This window comes from Balaenoptera musculus, chromosome 2 (genome assembly GCF_009873245.2).
Source record: "Balaenoptera musculus isolate JJ_BM4_2016_0621 chromosome 2, mBalMus1.pri.v3, whole genome shotgun sequence".
NCBI lineage: Eukaryota > Metazoa > Chordata > Mammalia > Artiodactyla > Balaenopteridae > Balaenoptera > Balaenoptera musculus.
Window position 1 is genome coordinate 38418933 of NC_045786.1, and position 22380 is coordinate 38441312.

The window sequence follows — 22380 nt, forward strand, 5'->3', positions numbered from 1 at the left end:
GGCGGAGCGCGGCCCGCGGGGGGGAGCCGGGCGCCCCAGGCAGCGCCGCCTGCCGGACGGCGATGCAGACCCCGCCGCGCCGCCAGGGGCCGTACGCAGCCCCAGTCGCTGTGGTGCGTGGATGAGAGATGTTTCACCGGCGTTGTGCGCCAGGGCGAGGCTGGTGGGGCACCAGGCATTTAGGGAGGTAGCGTGGGCAGTGGGTGAGTGCCTGGCATCTGGACAGGTGTGGCTGTGCCGGCATCCTGACTGCACCCACACCCGCACCCACCAGCTACCTCTGCCTCACTCTCCCCGTTGGTTAAATAGGAATTAAGGTAATGCCCAGTTTTGCATAGGGATGCCTGAGGATTCAACCATGATTGAGGACAGGAACAAGCACTTAGAACAGTGCTTGGCACAAGAAAGTCCAAGGGCCTTGTGAAAAGGAATGCTGTGATTTTGCACATACATGGAGAACCTTGTCAAGGGCTTTCAGATTCACGAACCCCCGCATCCCATTCTGGTTACAGAAATGAGATCTGGAGCTCAGCTCCATTGCTTCCCAGCTGCGTGTCTTTGCATATTTCTTAGCCTCTCTGAAACCTCTGTTTCCTAGTCTGTAAAATGGGATTAAGTCTTATGGTGGGGGCACGGTGTGTGTCATTGCGAGGATTAAATGAGAAGACGCTGATGGAGGTTTAGGAGGAGCTTGGGAGCTGCCTCAAAATCCAGAACCTACAGAGCCCCTCTTCTGAGGGCAGTACACCTAAGATTGCCATCCTCAAGGCTAGAGGTAGGCCTTGGACCAGCCAATGGCCTTCATCCCAAAGGACCCTAGCCCAGGTCAGAGAGACAGAATTTCCAAGGCCTTAGGAGGCTTCTTGTTCCACTCTTCCCATCCATACCAGGGATCCACCGCACCTGACACACCATGAATTGTCTTTGCTAGTGGATAAATCTTACTTTCCTCACCCATGTCCTCCCCCCAGAAAACTGACCAGAGACATGGAAGGCTTTACAAAGAAACTTTATTTGTTGTGGGCTGGGAACAGGGAGGTGAGGTTTACAGGATGGGAAGAGGCCTCTCTCTCAGAACCTGCCCTAGTCCTCCCGCAGGACCATCCAGGGGGACCCACTGGCCTTGGAAAAGTCCCAATGATTCCAGCTGCCTGAGTGAGATCTCTGCTCTCCCACTTCTGCTTCTGCAGCTTCGGCTTTCCCTGAGGTCCTCATCAGGCCAGCCTCTGGGAAGCACTGGGGCAAGCCCAGGAGTGCCCTCATCTTCCTGTAAGGCCCCTTTAGGTCAGGGGAGAAGCAGAATCTGCAGAACTGTAGGTGACCTGCAGCCAGGGGACTGGGAAGCTGCAGCATTTAGACCTTCTGACCCCACCCACTCCCACTTCCCACTTCCCACCAGGTGGAAGCCCTGGGCCTTCCCCAGTCCCCAGCCCCCACTCTCCAATGCTCACTCACGCTTGTTTTGACCAGCTGGGCTATATCTTTGCCTCCAGGCCACCACCCCCAGGAAGTCCATCTGGACCACCCTACTGACCCTGGACAACTCCGAGGAGAGGCTATACTAACCAAAGTCTTACAATCTTCCTCCCCACCACTCCACTGCCCAGGCCAGGGCCAGGCATACTGCAGGAGATAGATGGCATTAGGTAAAATTGGGGGAGGACCCCAGGCAAGGAGCCATTTGAGGAGGTGACCTTGCAGAGGAGGGGTTAATATCTCTATGTATGGGGGTAGGCAAGGAGGGGTTGCAGCTTTGGGGACCTCCTCTAAGTGGCCAAGCCAAACAGGATCTCTTTGGGGTTTGGAGTAACAGACTTGAGGTCCAAGAGACGTGGTTTTGAATCTCAGTCCTGGCACTGACTGGCTGTGTGACTTGGGACCTATAACTTAACTTTTCTGGGCCTCAGTGTCCTCATCTGTAAAATGGGTGTAACAATAATATCGACAGCCTATAAAGTTATGAGGAGTCACTGCACCCCTCTGCATGTGGTCCATTTTAAATTCTTCTTTCCTGCTCTCTCTGCAGGCTCCACAGCTGATTTGGGTTAACTGTAGGTGCCGCTCAGGCCCCAGGGACCACCCTGCTACCCCATGGATTTCCCAGGGCCCTCTGGGTGGCTGCTTGATCCAGATCCATGGCATCTTTCCCCCCCACTCCACCCAGGCCCATCAGGGGCCCAATGGAGAGCTCCACCGGTGGCAGTGGCAAGGTCCTGGCCTGCCTCCTGTGTAGCCAGACCCATGCCTCCCACTCCTAGAGCCTCGTATTGTTCCTCAGAGACACTTGCTGGGCCATTTACTTTTTCTGGGGTGAAGTAAACAGGGATGGCAAAGCGCTCTACATTCCGTGTGGTGATATCTCTCTCAGGACACATGCTGCTTATGCAAATAAGGCCTTTGACAGCCCTGCCCACTCCTCCTGCTGGCCCAAGCCCAATGGCCCCCAACACAATGAGACCTCTATTGGGCAGTGGCAGAAGGGGGCAATGCCCCCCCTCCACCGCATGACCAGGTGGGTGTCGGGGGGCCACATGACTGGGGCTTCCAAGGCACCCCCCAAAACAGGCAGCTCCTGAAGGCGAAGGGGCAACGTGTCTACTCTCAGTGGAACTGGGATCCCCCCTAACAACCCAATCCCTGCTGAGGAACTTGGACAAGCCAGTCAACTACTCTTCAGCATGGGGAAACTGGAATAATGATACCCACCTAAGCCAGACCCCAAAGTACTAAGCCTGGCACTTGGTAGGCTTTTAATTAACAACAATAACAGCCATGACGATGACATGTGATTGTTTGGCCTGAAAATGGCCAATGGCATAGTTTCTGGGATGTTTTTTCTTACAACCTCACCACCATTCTCTTGGAGCTCCTACTCCAAGTTGGTTAATAGAAGTTAAGCCTACTATATTAAATAGCCTCTTTACATTTCTCAATAAAAGTGGAAAGAAAATGGAAGAGTGCATTCATCCCTTCCCACTCCCCAGAGGTAGACTTTTAATACATACTTCCAGAATCTCTTCATATATAAGCATACTTACGACTTTTAAATACACACAAATAAGATCATATTCTATTGCCTGTTCTGCGATTTATTCTATTCACCCAACAATATACACTGGCCAGCCTTCCATATCAGCTAATATATAGAGACCTACCACATTAATCTTTGTAGCTGCATGGTATTTCACAGTATGAATGGACCATAGGTTCATTTCAATTTCTTTACATTCTTAAAAAAGAAATGCTCTGATGAACATTCTTGTACATTCTTCTTTGGGAACTTTTGCATGTTAACCATATAGTAAATTTCTAGCAGTGCAATTTGTTTATAACCAAGTATATGTGTCCTTTACACTTCACACTTTCCAACCAACAGTGTTTGAGAGTGTCTTAGAATAGACACATGATGGTAGAGAAAGGCACCAAGATAGCCAGCTATGTGAGATACAGGCCATGGAGGCATCCAAGGAGCCCACTGAGTAGCACTGGACTGACCTGTTGTCCTGAGGGCAGTGCCCAGTGGCTCTGCCCTATCCAGACCTATGTGGGCTAGTAGTCCAGGGGTGCCCTGAGTCAGAGGGGAGTGGGGCCCACAGGGGCACTGGGAGTGGAGGGCGGGCCAGCATGGCTGGAGTCCCGCCTGAATGGTTTCCTGCGGCCATTGTCTCTGCCCTGCCTGGTCTCCTTGGGGGGAGTTTATTCAGGGGCTTTTGGAGAAGAGTTGGGCAGGAGGAGGAGGAGGAGGGTGTGCAGTCCTCACCAAAGGCACCCAGGAATGTATTACAGGAGGGAGAGAAAAAGGGAGGCGGAGCGGGGGACCCATCCCTGGGAGAGACGGACGTCAAGAACCCCTGACTAATGAATAGTGAGTTTGCCCTTGAACCTCACTGGGCTTCGCCATTCTCAGGCACAGAACAAGAGCTGAGACACGTCTGAGCCCAGCTGCATGGGGACGGCGGCGGTTCATCTCAGACAGTTTGACAGGCCAGGCCTTTTCCCTGCATAGCTCAGATCTGGCTCCCGGCTCCCCTGGCAACAGCACAGCGGCATGGCTCCCAGGTCCAGGCCCTGCCTGCTGCGAGTAGGAGGAGGTAGAAAGAGGAGCACCAAGGGGAGGACAGCTGGGGAGAGGGAGTCGTTAACTCCTAGAAGGCTGGAGCCCCTTGCTTTGGCAACCTCCCAGCGAGCAGCCCTCGGTCCTCCGGGGTGGAAATGTGGATGGCGAAGAGCTTCTGTTTGCTGGAGGCCAGGTTAGAGCAGCTTGGACGGAACAGGCACACGATGTGACAAGGCCCAAAATGGCGGCCAACAGGTCAAAGGCAAAGACCTCCACAGGATGGGTTGGGGCATGTTTCCCCAGGTCCCCTGCCAAGTCCCACAGGAGCAGGAATGGGAGCGGAGCCTGCACCATGCCCTCTGCCCCAGTCCTCCTCCTCCATCCTGGCCCCTGACTGCTGCAGCCTCAGGTCAGTGTCTACTGCGTCTTCCCTTTCTGCTTGGCTCTTCCCCTTCTGATGACCTTGAGTGTCCTGGAGCGGCATGGCTCTGTATTCCAATCCTGTGACCTTGGCAAGACCCACAGTTCCTCCTGTCTCCATTTTCAGAGAAGGCGAAAAGAGGCTGTCCCATCACACTTCACAGGACAATCTAAAGATAAGAGAAATAATATGTGAAAGGGAGTTTTGCACTCTGGGGAGGAAGATGTCCTATAAATCTCATTCAGGTATTATTAGGGCTGAAAGTAGGTATTTCTGCTCCCTGGGGCTAGGGGGGAGGAGCTTGCTTGAGGTTGTCTCCAAACCTCCTCAGCAGAGCAGGCTGAAACTCAAAGGCGAGAGGTCAGGAAAGACAATGGTTTACGTCTGTGGCCTTTGAAGGCTCAGCTTGGATGAGAAGGTAAGATAGACCGACCTTACATTTTCAAGGAACTTTACCTATATCATTGCTAGGCCTCGCTGCAACTTCATGAGAAAGGTGTGGTGATCCTCATTTTAGAAATGGGAAAACAGAGGCTCGGAGAGGTTAAGGGCTAGCTCTGGTTAAACAAGGACCTGAGCCCATGTCCACCTGATTCTGTGGCCTGCACTTGTGTCAGCTGTACTGGTGGCAGAGCCACCTGGCTGGGGGTCCTGGGGAGAGGGGCTAGGCACTGAGAAGTAGCATTTCCCCTACGGATTGCTTCTCGGGGCCTGGATCTTCTGAGTCCGAAGAGCCTGGCCAAGGGAAGTAGGAGAGGGCAAGTCCCAAGGCGAACAATGCAAACCCATCATGAGGGTCACCTGGTGGCAAACCGAGCCACAGGACAAAGACTAGCCAGAGCACATGGAAACAGAAGAGGAGGCTCCAGATCAGAAGCCGGGAACAAACTCAGCTAAGACTTGTGCTCTCTGGCCAAAGTCTCGCCCCAGGACAGGTCACGTCCCAGCCTCACGTCACTTGCCAGCAGTGAGCTGGGTTTTCATTTCTGTAGCCTCTGGGTGCAGAAATGCCTCCCTGCATCCCAGGGCAACTTGAAGGAGACCATGCTGGTTGGGTTTCCTGTGAGCCAGAGGGCTGGGGGTGAGGGTTACTGGTAGGTAGCAGAAGAGAAAAAGCAGGAAAAACTTCCAGATTACGAAATGTCACAGCTAAAAGGGACCTTAGATGCCATCCTAGCCAATGCTCCTTTTCCAGGTCCAGAAAGGGAGGGGGTTCACTCAAGACCAGAAGGAAGTCCAAGTCTCTGACTTCCAGCTAGGTAGGGCTGTATCTTCCTATGCAATTTGTCACTCTACTGGGCTATTCTGAGCCCTCAAAGGCAGGGATTTCACCCAGCGAGGCACACAGAAGGACCAGGTAAAAGAAGCTACTGTTGGCAGAGCACACCATGTGTCAAGCGGTGGCTTCGGGAAGCCTGGGGCTGGGGCAGGCGCTGCCATGGGACCAGAAGCCTTCCTTGATGACAGAATGGGGCTCCACACCAACGCCACCACCACACTCCCAATCCTCCACAGCCAGACGGTAGGGACCACGAACCTCCCCTGGCTGATGAGGAAACAGAGGCATGAGGAGATGGATCAGAACATGGACAGGTCCCTAATCCTCACCCCCAGTGCTTTTGAGAAGAAGGGCCAGGGAGGAGGAGCAGCCTGTGTGGGTGTAAGGAGGGTGAAAGCCTCCAGGCGAAGCTTGTCCCCACAGAGCCTGATGGCAGAGCTGTAGCCAGGGCAGGGCCTGGAGCTAGGAAGGACTTCGGCTCACTGCCCTTTGTTGCTGGGTCCTCTGCCAGGTGGAGCAGGGTGCCCCATGCCAGGCAGACCTGACCTGCTCAAAATGCAAAGGAGATCAGGGATCCTGCATCCTGCAACCTCGTCAGGAACTGCCCTCGAGGGAAGTCTGTGCGCTCGCTGATGAACAGACACGTGATGGAACAGAAAGACACAAAGACAAATGAACTCCTTTCAGCCCAGCTGTACCCTCCTCCCTGGGCTGCTGATTTGGGCCAGCTGCCATTTGACTGGCCGGTGCCCATGGTTAAATATTCTGCATGTCACTGCTGTCCTCATCCTCCAAATCACAGCTGTATCAACCAACCTCGAGAAGCTCAACTCCTTCATACCTGCCCCATACCTAAGGGAAAAGGAGAAGGAAAATGAACCCTATTTAGTGTTTAGCAACTCCATAGGGAGGTAGGGATTATTGTTCCCATTTTACAGATGAGGGTTAAAAGGCTCTCAGAGATATTCAGAGGTCTGTTGTATGGTGATGTCAGAAGCAGAACTCCGATCTGGGCCTCTGCCTTGTCCCTCCTCTCCAGCCAAGGTCCCAGGTCTGGGACATCCCCATCCCGGTGGGCTGGAAGGCTCTGAAGCACCTGGGCTTGTGCCTAGCATCCCCACCTCATTTTCTTACCTCCCCAGGGTTCTCTCAGGGCTCAGTGTAAGCAGGGGAGGCATACTGCCCAGCACATTTGATTAGTTCTAGAACAAATTCCCTACCCCCTGACCAGCCCTGACAGCATTTTCCTGGCTAACCAGGGGAAGGAATACCTGCAATGTATACATGGCTTCTCCTAACTGGGATAGGAAGCCAGAGGATTTGAGGGCTGGGGTAAGGATGGGGACAGCTACCAAACAATAAAACCTTCATCATGCAGATAGGGCTAGAGAGCCTAAATCTTGGGAGCTTTCCTCCTGAGGAACAAAGAACAAGGTCACTCCAGCTGCACGCAGGGCCCGTGCCCCAGCCCTCCACTGGGTACCACCCATGCTGGTCCAGCCTTGGAATGGAGAGCCATGCTTGGAATGTGATTCCCTGGCTTTGTGTGATGCTTGGTTAGCAGAGTGCGACTCCCAAGATCCCCTGTCACCTCCTAAAGCCTCTGCCAGCCCTCCCCGGAGCACCACACTGATCACCAGATTAAGGAGCTCAGGGCTACAGCTGAGGCAGCTAAAATCCAGGAGGGAGGAGTGGGGAGGGGCAGAGAGGGCAGTGGGCAGCTCTCCCAAGGCCCCGCCTGCCTTGCTTCTCTCCCCCACCCCTACCGTGGACCCTACTCTCTGTTCCCACCATGAGTTCTAACCTCTATACTCTTCCTCATTTAGCTTCTGACTTCCCCTCCAGATCCCCAGATGGAGCAGCCTAGGAGACAGGGAGAGGGGTAGGAAGTGAGTGAGTGCACTGGGGGTGGGGACTGGCTGGAGCCCAGGGCCTCCCCCGCCAGGACTGAGCGCCTGCTGAGGGTAATCCCAGAGGCTCTCTGTGGGGCCCTCTAATCAGCTGCCGGACTCCAGAGCAAGACGCATCACACACAACATAAGAGAGAGCAGGAGGGAGCACCAGGGATGGGGGAGGCTGGCAAAGAAGGGACAAGAGAAGGAATTTGGGCGTTCAAAGCTCTTCCCTAAAACCCCAGCACTTCCTGAACCAAAGCCATCCCAAATATGTAAAACACAAACACAGGAAGAGAAGTTCCCTTCTGTCTGCATAGACTCACCAGGTCTGTAAGAAATGAGATGAATAGGTCCATAAAGACCCAACGGGAAGGAACTGGAGGTTTTGGCACAGGGCTTTTTGGACTGTGAGTGTCCCAGGCTTAGACTTTCAATTACTAAGAAGCTGTGATGAGAGGGCAGGGCCAGTGGGGCAGAGTTGGGGAAAGGCTAGGGAAGGGCCATGAAGCCAGACCCCCTGGTCGCTGGATCCTAAGACTCCTGTACCTGAACAGGAGGGGCCGTGCTCCACACCCCTGCTCCCTGACCTTCCCGCATTACTGTGAGGGGCTGTACAGAGCTGGAAACTCTGAAGGCATGAACCAGCAAGCTATCCGGGGGCCCAGTTCGGCAGGCATCCAGCCCCTTCCCAGCCCTGTCCCCCATGCCAGGGCCTGCAGGGGGCGACCGGGACACACCCAGGGCCTTGGCCAACAGCCGCCCTCACTCCAGCTTCCCATTTGCCGCCACTGCCAAGCTCCCTTCTGCCGAGCCAGGGCCTGCCTCCCACCACTGCAGGGTAGGGGCAGGAGGAGGAGGGCTTGGGCCGCTGGGGCTGGGTTCTGTGAGGACCTGGGAAGAGGGGCTCTGCCAGCTCCTAATCCTCTACCAGCTCCGAAAACAGAAGCCCACACTCCAGTGCCAACAGCGATAAAATCCTTCCTCTAACCCCTGCTCCACCCCTGGCCAGAATTCACTGGTCCCATTCCCGTCATTATGCTCAATCAGTGAGTGCTAAACCAACACAGGTTTAAAATGACCACAACCATCACAGACTTTCTGAGTTGGAAGGAACCAGGAGATTCCTGAAGTGCCACTCGATTGTTTTGCCAGTGAGAACACTGAGACTCAGGTGTTCGATGAACTGGTCTCCCTGAGGTCAGACAGCAAGCCAGAGACAAGGACATGCTCATGCCCTGTCTACCAGACCCCTTTCCTGCTCAGGGCCAGGCCCCTTGGAGGGCCTAAAAGAGGGCTTCTCTGTCATATCCCAAACAAGATCCTGGCCCAACTGTGGGCGGCGGGGGTCTGGGGCCAGGGGAGGCCGTAATTCGATAAGCAGACTGGCCATCTGGCTTGGGGACGGAGGAGAGCCCAGACTGGCCGCTTCTGCTGCCTGGTCCCGGAGGGCCCTGTGTCGTGGGAGACAGACTGCCAGATGGACAGGCACTGGCCCGGGTCTGGGTGGAAGCCAGTGAGTTCCCTGTAGTCAGAGCTAACCAACTTTCAGACGTGGTGGGGTAGCAGTAGAGAAGGCATGGGGAGCAAAGCCAAGTCCCCCTAAAAAGACAGAGAGACAGAAGAGCAGGATGGGGGAGCCAAGATTCCCACCCAGGCTCAGAGCCTGGCTCCCCAGGTAGGCCCAGCCCAGCTCAGCTCCACAGCCACAAACAGGTCCCCCTCCCGGGGAAAGGCAAACACTCTCCCCTGGCACCTTCTCAGACATGCATGCAAAACTAATTAACATGGGGAGACATGCGAGCAGCCGGCCAGCTCCACACCCTCGAGTCCACGCAAACAAGGCGAGCCCTTGTCCGGGGGACGTGCACAAAGCTTTGTTGCTAATTTAGGCATCTGTCTCTGTCTGGTCTGGTCCTCCTGCCTGCGCTGGGGTTTTTCCCAGCCCCTCGGACAATGCTGGGAACAGGCCTGCCGATCCCTTATTCAAATCACACCCAGGACAATGAGCTCATTGTGCAGGCCACAGAAAAAGGGATGCTGGGGGGCGGGGGGAGTGTGTGTAATGGGGCATCAGGAGTGGAGAAGGGTGGGGTGATGAAGAAAATGGGAACCCAGGAAAGTGTTTACTAACACAGCCCCTGCAGCTGCCTTGGGCCCCTCTCCCCTCCCCTGACTGTCTGGCAGCGGGGAGAAGTCCCGGGACTCAGAGGTGGGGGACCCCAGAGTGGATGAGGGGCCTTGTATCCACTGGGCCAGCAGATACAAAGTCTGGCTCAAATCTTCGCCTTATTGCCCTCTCCCACCTTCAACAGCCTATAGCTACCCCTGCATGTCCACGGCCAATGTGTTTTTTATAGCTTGGTTTGGGGGTTCTTTCTCCTCTTACTGCTGACTGAGCAATGTAATGTACAGATCCTGACTGCAGAGGAGGAGACAGGGCTGAGGGGAGAGGTGCTGGCGGCTGTGCAGGGTGGGACCTGCTGTCTCGGCCATTGTCTTCAGGCAACGTTTCATTTTCTCCTCCTTCCCAGCTAATAAATTAGAGAGGAGACCGTGAGCTTCGAAGGGACAGGCTCCCCACGGACAGCGGGTGGGCAGGTGGGAAGGCAAGTCTGTAAGCTCTTGGCAGATGGGGCTCACCCGGCCCTTGGCTGCTTACACCACACCTGGTCAGACACTCGCGTGTAGCCCTACACAATGAGCAGCACACACACAAAAACCCTATATAGATAGATAGATAGACATCTATATCTATCTATCTATCTATCTATCTATCTATCTATCTATCTATCTATCTATCTATCTATAACACACATGTAAATATATATACAGTATATAAATCCCCTGAGATTCCTGAGGGGGAGATCTGGGGCTTTGAAATGCCCTCCCTCCTACCAACAGCCCCCAGCTCCTTGTCGCACTGAGCCCGCCTAGACAGGCCGACGTAAACAGACACGCACAGCCTGACACTGACACGCAGACACAAAAAGAAACACACACACCCAGAGGCAGCCCCAGACACACACGCTGACAATGGCATAATGAATGCAGGACTGCGAGTGCATTCAGTCAAAAGCCCACACCGCTGGTCGCCCAGCACCAGGGTGGCTGAAAGGTTATGGAGAGGCTGCAAGCCAGCTCCCCAACAACCTCCTCCCCCGCTCTCTCCCAGGACAGCTATCAGCTATGCGGGAGGTGAAGTACAACACCATTCCAGGCATCCAGATGGAAGCAAATGCCTCCTGAGACAGAAAGGTTTGGAACTGGTCTTAGCCCTTAGTCAGGGTTATCTGAGCTGCTCTGAAGGATTTTTTTAATACAGAAAGAAAAGGTGTTTGAAAGTCATCTCGATTGTCCTGCATTTTGAGACATGTCTTGAAGCTGGGGCAAAGTGGAACGTTGCTGGGGTAGTTTTCTCTTACAGTAGAATCCACAGGTTGGGGTGATTTCTTCCTGCAGTTAAAATAATTTTGAGAAGGGCATGCAGGATGAAGAGGAATACAAATGGTAAAAATCTCAGAGACTCTTTAAAATGTGCTTCTGAGACTAAAGGAGAATGAATGGCTCCCTCTCCACTGGCCCAGAGCAGTGGAAATGTATTAGGTTGAACCATACAAAATCACCAATATTTGACTGTTTTTGATCTATAAAAAAGAAATTTCATATGAGCCAACCTAATAGGCAACCGGCTCCAAGAACTATCAGGTGTACTTTCCCTTTTTAAATTTCCTCTCCAAACTGGAGAGCTCATTGTGTAGACAGGTCAAAGTAGCCGCTGGAATGACCTGTGAACACACACACACACACACACACACACACAGCCTGTGGCTTGTATCTGGCCAGGACCCACCTTCAGACTCTTCCACCAGGGCTCCTGCTTCTCCTTTCCCTGTCTTCTGACTTTGGAGCACGTCCTGGAGAGGACAGAAGGAACGTGAGACTAGAACAGAACGGGAAATGGGACAGCTGTGCTCCTGGCTTCTTCTCTGGAGAGGCGTCAGGGGCTAGCACGGGGGTCTTTGCGTGTACTTTGTCCTGGAGGAAACATCAACCATGTGGCTTTGAGACTAAAGCGTGTGCTGTCAACTGGCTACCAAATTTAAACCCAAGGCCAGTCTCTGTGCATATGAGACTCATTCAAACTGCCTCTAAGAGAGCCATGCACAGGAAGCTAGAAGGGCGAGAGGCCACCCAGTGTGGGGAAGGCCCACTCCTTGTCAGCAGCTGGACATCCACTGTCCCGTCCCTCACAGAAGGCAGAACATACTGCATCTTCCCGAGAAATCACTCTCACCAACCTCTCTGGAGTTTCTCAGGAAAGGAAAGATGGAAGGTTTCAGAAGCAGAGTCCAGCACTGCTCCACATCCCACTACCTGCCTCTTACCTGTCCACAGAGGAAAGCCTGTCTCACATATGCTCATCTTGCCCACCAGCAACATTTGGCCTGTCCATACAGAAGATGAGGGGAGGATACTTCCCCTAGAGTCTCCAACTGACCTGGGACTCCATTCAAAGATCTGGAACCACCTTCCATGCAGCGGGAAGTGGCATGGTCCCTCCTACATCTCTGACAAGTACTTTGACCACAAATGCCATGTAACTCCTAGCGTTTTATCTTTCTAAACACATACACGCATTGACCTCAACAAGAAAATCACCAAAACAGTAATAACAACAATAAGATGAAACCTGTTTGGCCTTTCCCCTGCTGGGAGGCAAGTGAGAGAATGAGATCCTGTAGTCTGGGCTTTAGAGCTGGCGGATGCATTTACAGGGTGGGCTCCAACCTAGTGGCTAAATGCATGACTCTTTCAAACGCCAGATGTGTTGAGAGAAGGCATCTGAGCGCCCACCGTTGCTAACTTACATGCAGCCTCACCTCCCAACCAGTCTGAGCAGAACCAGGAGAGAATTCTGGCCTTGAGGCCCCAAACAGTGTTGGATTTCTTCTGAGGAGAAACCTTCTGTATATGAATTCATCCAGAGGTAATTTATCATTTGATTGCATTTAAGACATTCCTTACCACTCAAATGCAAATCTTAATAGATTACTGCTATGCTGATTCCTAGGACCAAAGTTGTTTCTTAAATGAAGAAAAGGCAATTGAGAGGTCACAGTTCTATGAAGAACCAATGGAATCTGGAAAACTAAAGTTCTAGCCCAGGCTTCCCTGGTGGCGCAGTGGTTAAGAATCCACCTGCCAATGCAGGGGACACGGGTTCGAGCCCTGGTCGGGGAAGATCCCACATGCCGCGGAGCAACTAAGTCCGGGTGCCACAACTACTAAGCCTGCGCTCTAGAGTCGCGAGCCACAACTACTGAAGCCTGTGCACCTAGAGCCTGTGCTCCGCAATGAGAAGCCACCGCAATGAGAAGCCCGCACACCGCAATGAAGAGTAGCCCCCGCTCGCTGCAACTAGAGAAAGCCCGCGGGCAGCAAGGAAGCCCCAATGCAGCCAAAAATAAATAAATAAATAATTAAAATTAAAAAAAAAAGTTCTAGTCCGGGCTAAATGGCAGCTTAAGGTCACCAAGGGCAAAGCATGAAATGGCCTCTGACCCAGCTCTACCAGGCTCTTGGGGTATGGTGACAGGCAGGAAAGCCAGGAAGCCGCAAATGGGTGAGAAATGTCATACCCACAGTGTCTGCTAATCCAACACCCCCCGCCCAGGGCCTAGCTTTCCTGTTCTAAAGAGATAGATGAAATTCTGTATTATACAAGCTTTAAAGTGCTGGGCAAGGGACGGTGGTTTTCTTCTCTGTATCCCCAAGGCATTGCCCAGAGCCTGACACATAGTGCTCAATGAAAGCTGAATGAATAAATGAATGCAGTAGAAAAACTACAACCTGGTATGGGAAGACTTCCAATTTCTGAGCTCCACGGTTCCCTTACAAACTGGGATGGTTCCACGGCACAGCCCTGGAGGTACTGACATCCAGGCCAAGAGCCAACAGCGGTGAGAGGCCCACGGTGGATGTGATGTGTCTACTCGACTCAGGCTGGCCTGGCAGCAACCCGCACCCACCTTGCACATGGTAACGAGACCAGTTCCCCTAGCCTGCCCTCCGTCGTCACTGTTCTTGGCCGCCACCATCTGACCTGCTCTTCATACCCAAATCTCTAACTCAGTCCTGTAGGACTCATGCCCACCTTTGAACCTCTGTTCAGGGAGTCCTCCCCCCTCCTCAGCCTAGACCTTTGGGGGTACAATGAGGCTGCTCTGACGACTCCACCCCACACGAATGCCTGCTCTCTTAACTCCCATGGCCTGAGTCAAGCTTTGTGCACCTCAAATGTGTGCCTTCTTAGGCTGGTTTCTGCTCCAAGGGGTCAGGGAACAGGTCAGGGCTTCTTCTGGGGCTCTCTCTGGACCTCGGAGCTGGGAGCCGATGCAGTCAGTAAACGCCATGACTTATTGCAGAGTGACTGATAGAGAGCTGAGCCCGATCGCCGCCTCCCCTGCGTCTTCACTCTTTACAGACGTGTGGCCCACCAGTGAGATGGTCCCCCGCGGCAGAGCCGTGCTGGCTCACTCGTGCTCAGCCCCCGCCTCCCCCCAACACACACATACCCACTCCAAGGCGGCAGGTGGGGGATGCAAACTGACACTTCTTGAGTGCCACAAGGTAAGTATTACTATCCCCATGTCTGCAGATGAGAAAACGGGCTCAGAGAGAGAGGTGAGATAGTGTGCCCCAGGGGTCTGAACTAGGTCACACAGACCCTGACACTCACTGAGCCACACGCACTTCCTCACACCGCCATGATCTTTTCTTTTTTTACCTGAAGTATAGTTGATTTCCACCATGATCTTGAAGCCTAAGATCCGACAGCAGAAGAGAGAAGAGAGGACTAGAAACAACTAAACATGGCTTAAAGGAAGCTGCAGGCTCAAAGGGAGGGGTGGCTGTAAACTGGAGGCCTCCCTCTTTCTACTCCCAGCCTCCCAGCGCCCCCCAAGGAAATGACACGCCCTCAGAGGCATGCACCACCTCTCCTGTCCTGTGCCACCAAACTGGGCGAATCAGGAAGAAGGTCTAACGTTCTCTGTTTAAGGACCAGATGAGATTAGACAGAGGACGTGGAAACCTTTGCCTTCTCCGGAAGACAGAATGCTACCTCAGGGGATGTAACATTGCAGAAGGCAGAGGTTCAACCTCGTCCCAGGCAGGTGCAATCCCTTGGCACCATGGGCAGACTGGTGGGCTTGAGTCAAGCCCTGACTTTACAGACTGAAGCACAGCCAGGCTATGGACCACGCTGACAATTAGGAGAAAGCCAGGAGTGGGTGGGATGCTTCTCACGCCTCTGAGCATCTCACCGAGGCTCCCAGGGGCCTAGCATTCAGCCTTCCTACCTGGATCATCCAAGTATATTGCCAGTCCGAAGCAGGAGACACTAGAGAGCCATCCTCTAGCAACCCAAATGAGCTCCTGCTGCTTCCCAAAGCCCAGGCTGACTCCTTAGGAGATGAGGACTCACAGAGAACTCAGACGCTACCTACCCAAGGGCTGTAGCTTCTGAAACATACGCCATGCAATCACCCCAATGGCATCTGGCTTAGAAAAGAAGGGCAGACCCTAGATTACTTTTATTACTGTCTCTGCTCCCCAAGAGACAGGCCTTAAAGGAGGTAAAGTATGCAAAGCGTTATCGCAGAACTTGGCACACATAAGTGCTCAATAAATGGTTCCTGTCACCATTATCATGACTCATTATGATTTCCTGGCTGCCTATTCCTCACCTCCCCGGCTCATGTGAGGAGCCTTCTTTTCATAACCTCAAGGGTTACTGGAGCTCAGAGGCCCTTAACCCAGTCTAGGGTAGGAAACTGAAGTTCTGAGACGGGGAGGTGATTGCGAGCAAGGCTGGACCCACAGCCAGGAGTCCTCCGAGGTGAGAAGGCCTCTCTGCCCTCTGACAGCAGGATGAGCCCAGCGCCTCCCCAGAAAATCTCTCTGAAGACCCGAGGCTTGGCAAGGAGCCAGGGCAGGAGGCTTCTCCAAGAAGACGCTGGCTCTGAGCCAAGGCGCATCCCAGAAGCTGCAGCTCACAGAGAGCAGCAGAGACTCAGGGGAGGGGGGGCAGCCAGGAGAGGGTCAATGAGGAGCCCTCGGGCCAAAGGAAACCTGCTTTAAGTGGTTTGGCACGAACCTGGGATGCATGGCTGCCTTCTCATGCCCTGTGGTTTCCACACATCTGGGAGACTATGAAATCACTTCGAGGTCAGGAACTGGGGGGGGGCGTGTTCCACCCCTGGGACAACCCTCCTGTCATCTACATCTGTGCCCATACAAACTCCACAGGGCACTACTAAACCTCCAAGCAAAGACTCTTCTGGGGGTTACCCACTGGCTTTCTTCCTCCCACCCTAAAAGCTGAAAAACATGATGTTGCCTGTGGATTCAGGCCTTCTGCCTCAAAGGACTGAGGGGTAACCCCCAGTCCTTAACCCCCATTTAAGAGGCTGTACCAGAGGCCTGGCCAGAGGCCTGTCTTTTCCATGCACAGAACTCTCTGTCGCCAGAGACCTGCCAGGGGTAGATCAGGATTAGTTACTAAACATTGGGGCTGGAAGAGGTCTCGATTCTCTAGTCTAGCTCAATGAAAATATGAGTGACATGTATCACTTTAAAATTTTCTAGAAGCCACACCAAAAAGTAAGAAGAGGTAAAACTAATTTTAATAATATATTTTAACCCAGTATTATCATTTCGGCATGTTGCACTGACTACAGCTCATGAGACCAACGGTGGTTAGCATACTGGACAGCGCAACTCTTGACTCCAGCAACGTCCCCCATTATTGGATGAGGATGTGACCCAAGTATCTAAGGAGAGGGCTCCAGTGTAGAAAGGGAGGCCCCAAACTCCATCCCTACAGCTGGGCCCATCAGCCTTTCCTTTCAGCCTCCTGATAAATACTCGTGGCCTATGAAATAGATCATTTTACGATAAATCAAATTCAGGGGGACTGCAACTTAAACCTACTTGAAATAGACAACCTGGAGAGGAGTAGAAACTGATATACTTGACAGCACAAGCTCCGGAACAAAGACCAACAGAAAGGAACAGAAGGGAGGTTCTGGGAGATCTCTGCACGGGAGGCCAGTCTCCATGAAGACCTCTGTGTGTGCCACCCCTGAGCAGGGCCACCTGGCTCCTGCAGGCTGTAAATACCCACACTCCAGCACTGGGTCTGGTGATTTTTCTACCACGTCTCCCTGGAGGAACTACCCACAAAAGCTCCTCTCTGCTTTAGAAGGCAAGAACAAGTCGTGCATTTACCCAGTGCTTCTAGTCTTCTTACTCCGAGTCGCCATGCCAACACACAGTCATAATTACCGAGGAACGCGCCAATAGTGGCAGCATTGACAAAGACACTATATCAGGGCCTGTGAGCTAAGCAAGGTCAGGCTCCTTGCGGCCCCCAGCTTCCTGCCCACTTCCTTTATTCCACTCTGATCCATCTCTTTCCCTTCATTCTCTTCCTCTCCCACCCAGATGGTCTCTGATTATATTTTCTCTGCAAAGAAAGGCACTATGGCTCAGTGTATAAAACACTTTTATAGCAATTAGGAGACAGGTTCTCCTTTGAGTCCCGATTTTAACTTGTGGGAAAAGTCACTTTAACATCTAGGCCTCAGTTATTTCGCTGTGAATGGGGAGAATATTTTGGACAGTGCCTATTCAGCAAGTGGGTGCCTGCATTTAATTCACCTACTAAATTCAGAGGCTGGTGTGTGTCCCGTCAACTCTAAGATCTTCTTTATGATCAGCACCAGGGGTACCAGAAGCTCAGGGAAACAAAAGAAGGTTCAGTTCAGAGAGGGAGTTGGTTCTAATACCCTGAGAACAGCAGGGCTTATATCTCCCCCCCAGGAAGGGTGAAAATCTCAGAAAAGGAGCCAGGAGCAGCTGAATGGTGGGCTCTATCCGATTATAAAAAGATGAGTGGGATGGATGAGAACTATCAGACTAAGTGACAAGCATCCTGAGGCCCCCAGTGAGAACAAGGACATGCACCCATTTAAAATGAGAGGTCAGAAAAAGAAGGCAGACAGCCATCACCCGGGCCCTACACAAGAGCGCCCCAATTTCAGAACACCCAGTGCACCAACATCTGAACTTACAAAGGAGATAGATTGGAGGCTGATGATTAGCATCACAAAATGATTATTCCCTTTGTAAAAGGCTTCACTGCAGGACTGCTTTAAATAGTGCATTTAAACCATGATCTGATTTGCTAAATTCGATTTATACACATCTACTGCCTAAGCTGGCGTGCGGCTGTATTTACATGTCTTCCCTTGGCACGGAGGAGGGGAGAGGCCAGCCATTATTTGGGGCCTTTAATCCTTGTAGACAGTAACTAATCTGGGGAGCTGAACCCTGTTTTCCTTTCAGAGCTGGGGCTTTAGCTATAAACTGGCCGCAGCTCTCCACCCTGTTTTGCCTGGGCAGAGCCTTCCCAAAGATGATGGTCAGGATTTGGCTAGGATCTGTTGGAGCATTTCTGTCAATAGGGGCTGCTCACCAAGAAGCAGACCTCCTCCCCACACACCAGGGGTGACAAGTTTCCAGTACAAATTTCCAGAGAATCTGGTCTATGGCAGGCTCACCAAATTTATTCAGCACTGACAGTTATCATGCCAGGGGTTCAAAGGTTACCTTTTGGGAGGCATGAAAATCTGCTAATCTGTATAAGTTCTGGGGATCTGATGAGCCACATTCTATGACTTGTACTTAAGCCACAGGAACCAAACCTGGGAAGGCACAGAAAGGGGGGCTCTCTACCCAAAGAGGACAAAAGAATGGATCTACCAGGCCTCATGGCAGCTGTGCTGAGGCCATCGGGAAACCCTCCTTAGTTCACATAAAGGGACTTGTAGGTCTCACTGACAACATGTCCCTTCAAGAGAGAAATGACCCAGGGAATTCCCTGGTGGTCCAGTGGTTAGGACTCCACGCTTCCACTGCAGGGGGCATGGGTTCGATCCCTGGTCAGGGAACTAAGATCCCCCATGCCGCGCAGCACAGCCAAAACAAAAAATAAAATAAAACAAATAAATAAAAATAAGAGAAAAATAACCTCTTCCCGTTAGGTCCAACAATGTGATAGGACCGTCAGGAGCCGGACAACTGCCAAAAGGGGAAATACACTACCCAGTTCACACCATTTGCCAGAAGAGAGAGGTCTAGGGAATTCATGGGCTCAGGAATGTAACATTCAAAAAACAAAGTCCCTCCAGAGGACTGAAACCAGAACATCTCTCCACCACCACCCCTATCTCCGCAGCACAGAGCTTTCGTCTTTAAGAGAGAGATCCACTCACTCATTTACCAGATATTTACAGACACCCACAATGGTGAGCCCAGCCTAGCATGAGGAACTGGGGCAAAGGAAGGAAGAAGACAGCACACAGGTCTGAGGAGTTTCTAGTGGAGAATTGAGGGGTCACTAAAAACAACTAAACCATTGTTGAGAAGCCCACTAAAGCCCGCTCCTGAGAGGTTGGAAACTGGACTGGGAATCAGGAGCCCTGGGTCCCATTCCTTGCTCTGCCAGCTAACTTCATGACCTTGGGGAAAATTACTTAATCTCTCTGGGCTGGTTCCTCATCTGTGACATGAGCAGTTGACCTACATAATCACCAAGCTTTAAATTTTCTATAAATCTTATGGAGGAAAAAAATGTTCATATCTCTAAAAATCCTGATGAGCTTCCTTTTTTGAACAAGGTTATAAACCATCATACTTTCTTCTTTGTCTTGGCTGCCAGGAGGCTCAGAACAACCACAGTATTAAATCAGAACATCTATTTCAGGCCAGAGCTTTAGGCCAGGAGGTTGGGGATGAGGTGACAGGAGAGTCCTCATATGTGAGCCCTCATATGTGATGTGGGGATGGGGGCTTCGATTCAGGACAGGCTTGGTGCTTGTTTGAGAGATGAGACACAACAGACGAGTCCACGTGTCTGTTGTATGTATGCAAGTGCTGAGCCTGTGGGTAAGAACTCAGGCTTTGGGGCAGACAGCCCTGAATCTACATCCCGGCCCTGGCTCTGCCGCATCCTAGCTACGGCCAAAATCACAAAGAGGGAATCATCACCCTACTTATCAAGCTGAGGCCCTAATGCACATGAAGTGCTTAGCAGCGGGCCAGGCACAAAGCAGGACTCAAACACAACTAACGTTACTGGAGCTCCTTGGTCGGTCTGTACAAATGCACACGCGTGGAACCTGCTTTAGGGTAGCGGTGAGTCAACTGGGGCAGTTAGAACAACAGCGACTGGGCTTAAATTATTCAACCTGGTGGAGGGGGCGGGGCGGGGCGGGGCGGAGGGCACAGAAGAGCCACAGCTCTGACCTTTGGGCGGAGGCCTGGAGGGGGCGAACTCAAAGTTGCTCCACCGGGCCAGCGGAGGAAGCAACGGACCCGAAGCAGCCCCAGAGGATGCGAACGGAGCCTCTAGGCCTGCCCCCAACCACAGCGGCGACGCGGAGGCCCTCGCTAGACCGCCGCCCCCATCGACGGGGCTCTCTGTTCCTCGGCCCCCGCTATCACTGCGCTCCGGAGCACACACAGTCCCGGGAAGGGTGGCTTCGGTCTGCTCGCCACTCGGGCCTCGCGGTTTCAAGAAAAAGCGGGCATTAACCATGCGCCTGACATTCCCCGGAAATAAGGAAAGAGTGCGAAGCGCCCGCGGTTCCGGGCTCCAAAATAACGACATTTTCCAGCCCAGCCCGCTCAAGCCCGGCTGCACCCGCTCGGGCCGAGAGGAAGGCCGTCTCCGCCCCTGCCTGAAGCAGGTAAGTGAGGAGGGCTCGGGCCGGAAGTCTCTTTTTCCGCCGCCGCGACGCGCACCGCGGGGCTCCTCGTCTCCGGCCCGGAGCGCACTTGGCGGCCTGGGGGGCGCGCGGGCAGCCGCGACGGAGGGTCCGGTAGGGAGATGGGAAGGAAGACGGCGGCCGTTCTCTTGCAGGGCACCCCCCCCCCGGGGGTAATTAATACCCGGAGGGCCTGCCCGGGGCGGACGGCGGCCGAGACACTGCGGGGCCGGGCGCGCTCGACGCGCGTTCCGCTTCTGTGGGCCCGCGGCAAGGCGAGCGCGAGGAGGGGGTTGGCAGGGCCGCGGCGCCGCGACCTACCTCGTGCCCACGCAGCCATCTTGCCGCCGCTCCTCGAGCTCTCAAAATGGCCTCCCGGTCCCGCAACGCGCCCCACTCGAGTCTCAGCGCAGACCAAGGGTCACGGCCGCGGGCCTCCTGCCGTCTTTCACGCCGACCTCGGCCAGCCCCGGGCGTCCTGTTTGCGCCCTCTCCCCCCTCCCCTCGCCGCGGGGCCTGGGGGCGCTCCTGGTTACGAAGGGCGTTGGCCCAGGCAGTGCCTGGGTGTACACGAGGTGTGAATGCTTAAAAAGGATTCTTGCTTTGCTTGGGCTCGTGCCCCACTGCGGCACTCGAGTCTGTGCCGGTGACTCCCTTTTCTTTAGCCCAGAGACTGGGGGCGCGGGCACAGGCCCCAGCCCTTCCGGGGCCGGCCGCGCATCCCCAGGCGGAGGGGCAAGGCGCTGGCTACTGCGCGCCTCCGATTCCCGCGGAAAGCCGACGGGGGGAGCCCGGGTGTCCAAGAAGCCGCGTCGGAGGCCAGAACCGTCACAGCCGCCATTTACTTGGGGCCTACTGTGTGCTATACATCGCGCTCTGCGCCAGCTCTGCCGAATTGTATCACAAAGCACCACAAGCCAGTTAAGTGTATTGTTAATGCCATTTCACGGGGCGTTGCGCGTGTGTGTTTGACATTGCATCTGGGCTTAGGGAGGAGGGTTAGGGCCTTTCTGGTGACCCAGGTTAAAACACAGCCGCTCCACCGTCCTGATCTTGGAATCGCCCAACCTCCGGGCTGCAGGTCGGCGAGCCCACTCTTGGAGACACCCAGGGCAGAGTTGGGGTGCAGGCAGGCAGCTCCTCCTCCCATTCCCTGGCTCTGGCCACTCACCTTGCCTCCGGTGCGCCCTCCTACGAGAGAGCCGGTGCCCGCAGGTAGTTCGTGCTCGCGAAGAGGGCGCCGAGCGCAGGCGGAACGGCGTCGAAGAGGGAAGCGCTTGCAGGGGAGTAGCTGTAAAACAGAGCGGAGACATCAGGCACCCCCCATGCCCGCCCAGAAGCGCGCCCGCGTCCACTCGAAGGTGGGGTGGGGACACATGCGTCCTCCACGTCATGACCACAGCCCAGCTCTCTGCGCCTCAGTCTCGCCCGCCTAGGACGCAGGAGGGAAGCCCGGTGGGGTACTGGCTAAGGGGGATTCTGGCCCGGCGCTCCTTACCGGCCAGCGGGCCAGGCATTTAGCCACCCGCAAGTATGCCGCTGGAGGCCCGCCCTCCGGAGCGAAACCCTGCTCGCTGGGAGCTGGAGCTCCAGAAATGGAGAACCGTGAGATGGGGCATCTGGGTGCACCTAGGGCCCAGCACACCGCGCAAGCCTGCCAGCCAGCGCCCCGGAACGATCCTGACTACCCCCCCACCCTGAGCCCCGACAGCAATGTTCATGAGTCCTGAGACCCAGAACCTGCCGGAGCTGGGATCCCAGGCGCCAGCTGTTAGAAATCCCCAACCGCTGAACTAACAAGGACCTGCTGGTGACGCCCTCTTGGCCTCGAAAGTCAATTCCTAATCTGTTCCCTTCAAGGCTATAGACATTTGTGTGTCCTTCTCCCCAGCCAG

At 53.9% G+C, this 22380-nt stretch overlaps 1 long non-coding RNA gene across 1 annotated transcript; it reads right to left on the reverse strand.

Annotated features, from left to right (window-relative positions):
* Positions 1 to 1032: 1032 nt before the first annotated feature.
* Positions 1033 to 21809, reverse strand: LOC118889539. The gene is made up of 3 exons (XR_005018561.1): positions 21657 to 21809; positions 11503 to 11566; positions 1033 to 4647 (listed from the first exon to the last, which is right to left on the reverse strand). It is a non-coding gene; the product is annotated as an uncharacterized LOC118889539 (long non-coding RNA).
* Between the last annotated feature and the right edge of the window lie 571 nt (positions 21810 to 22380).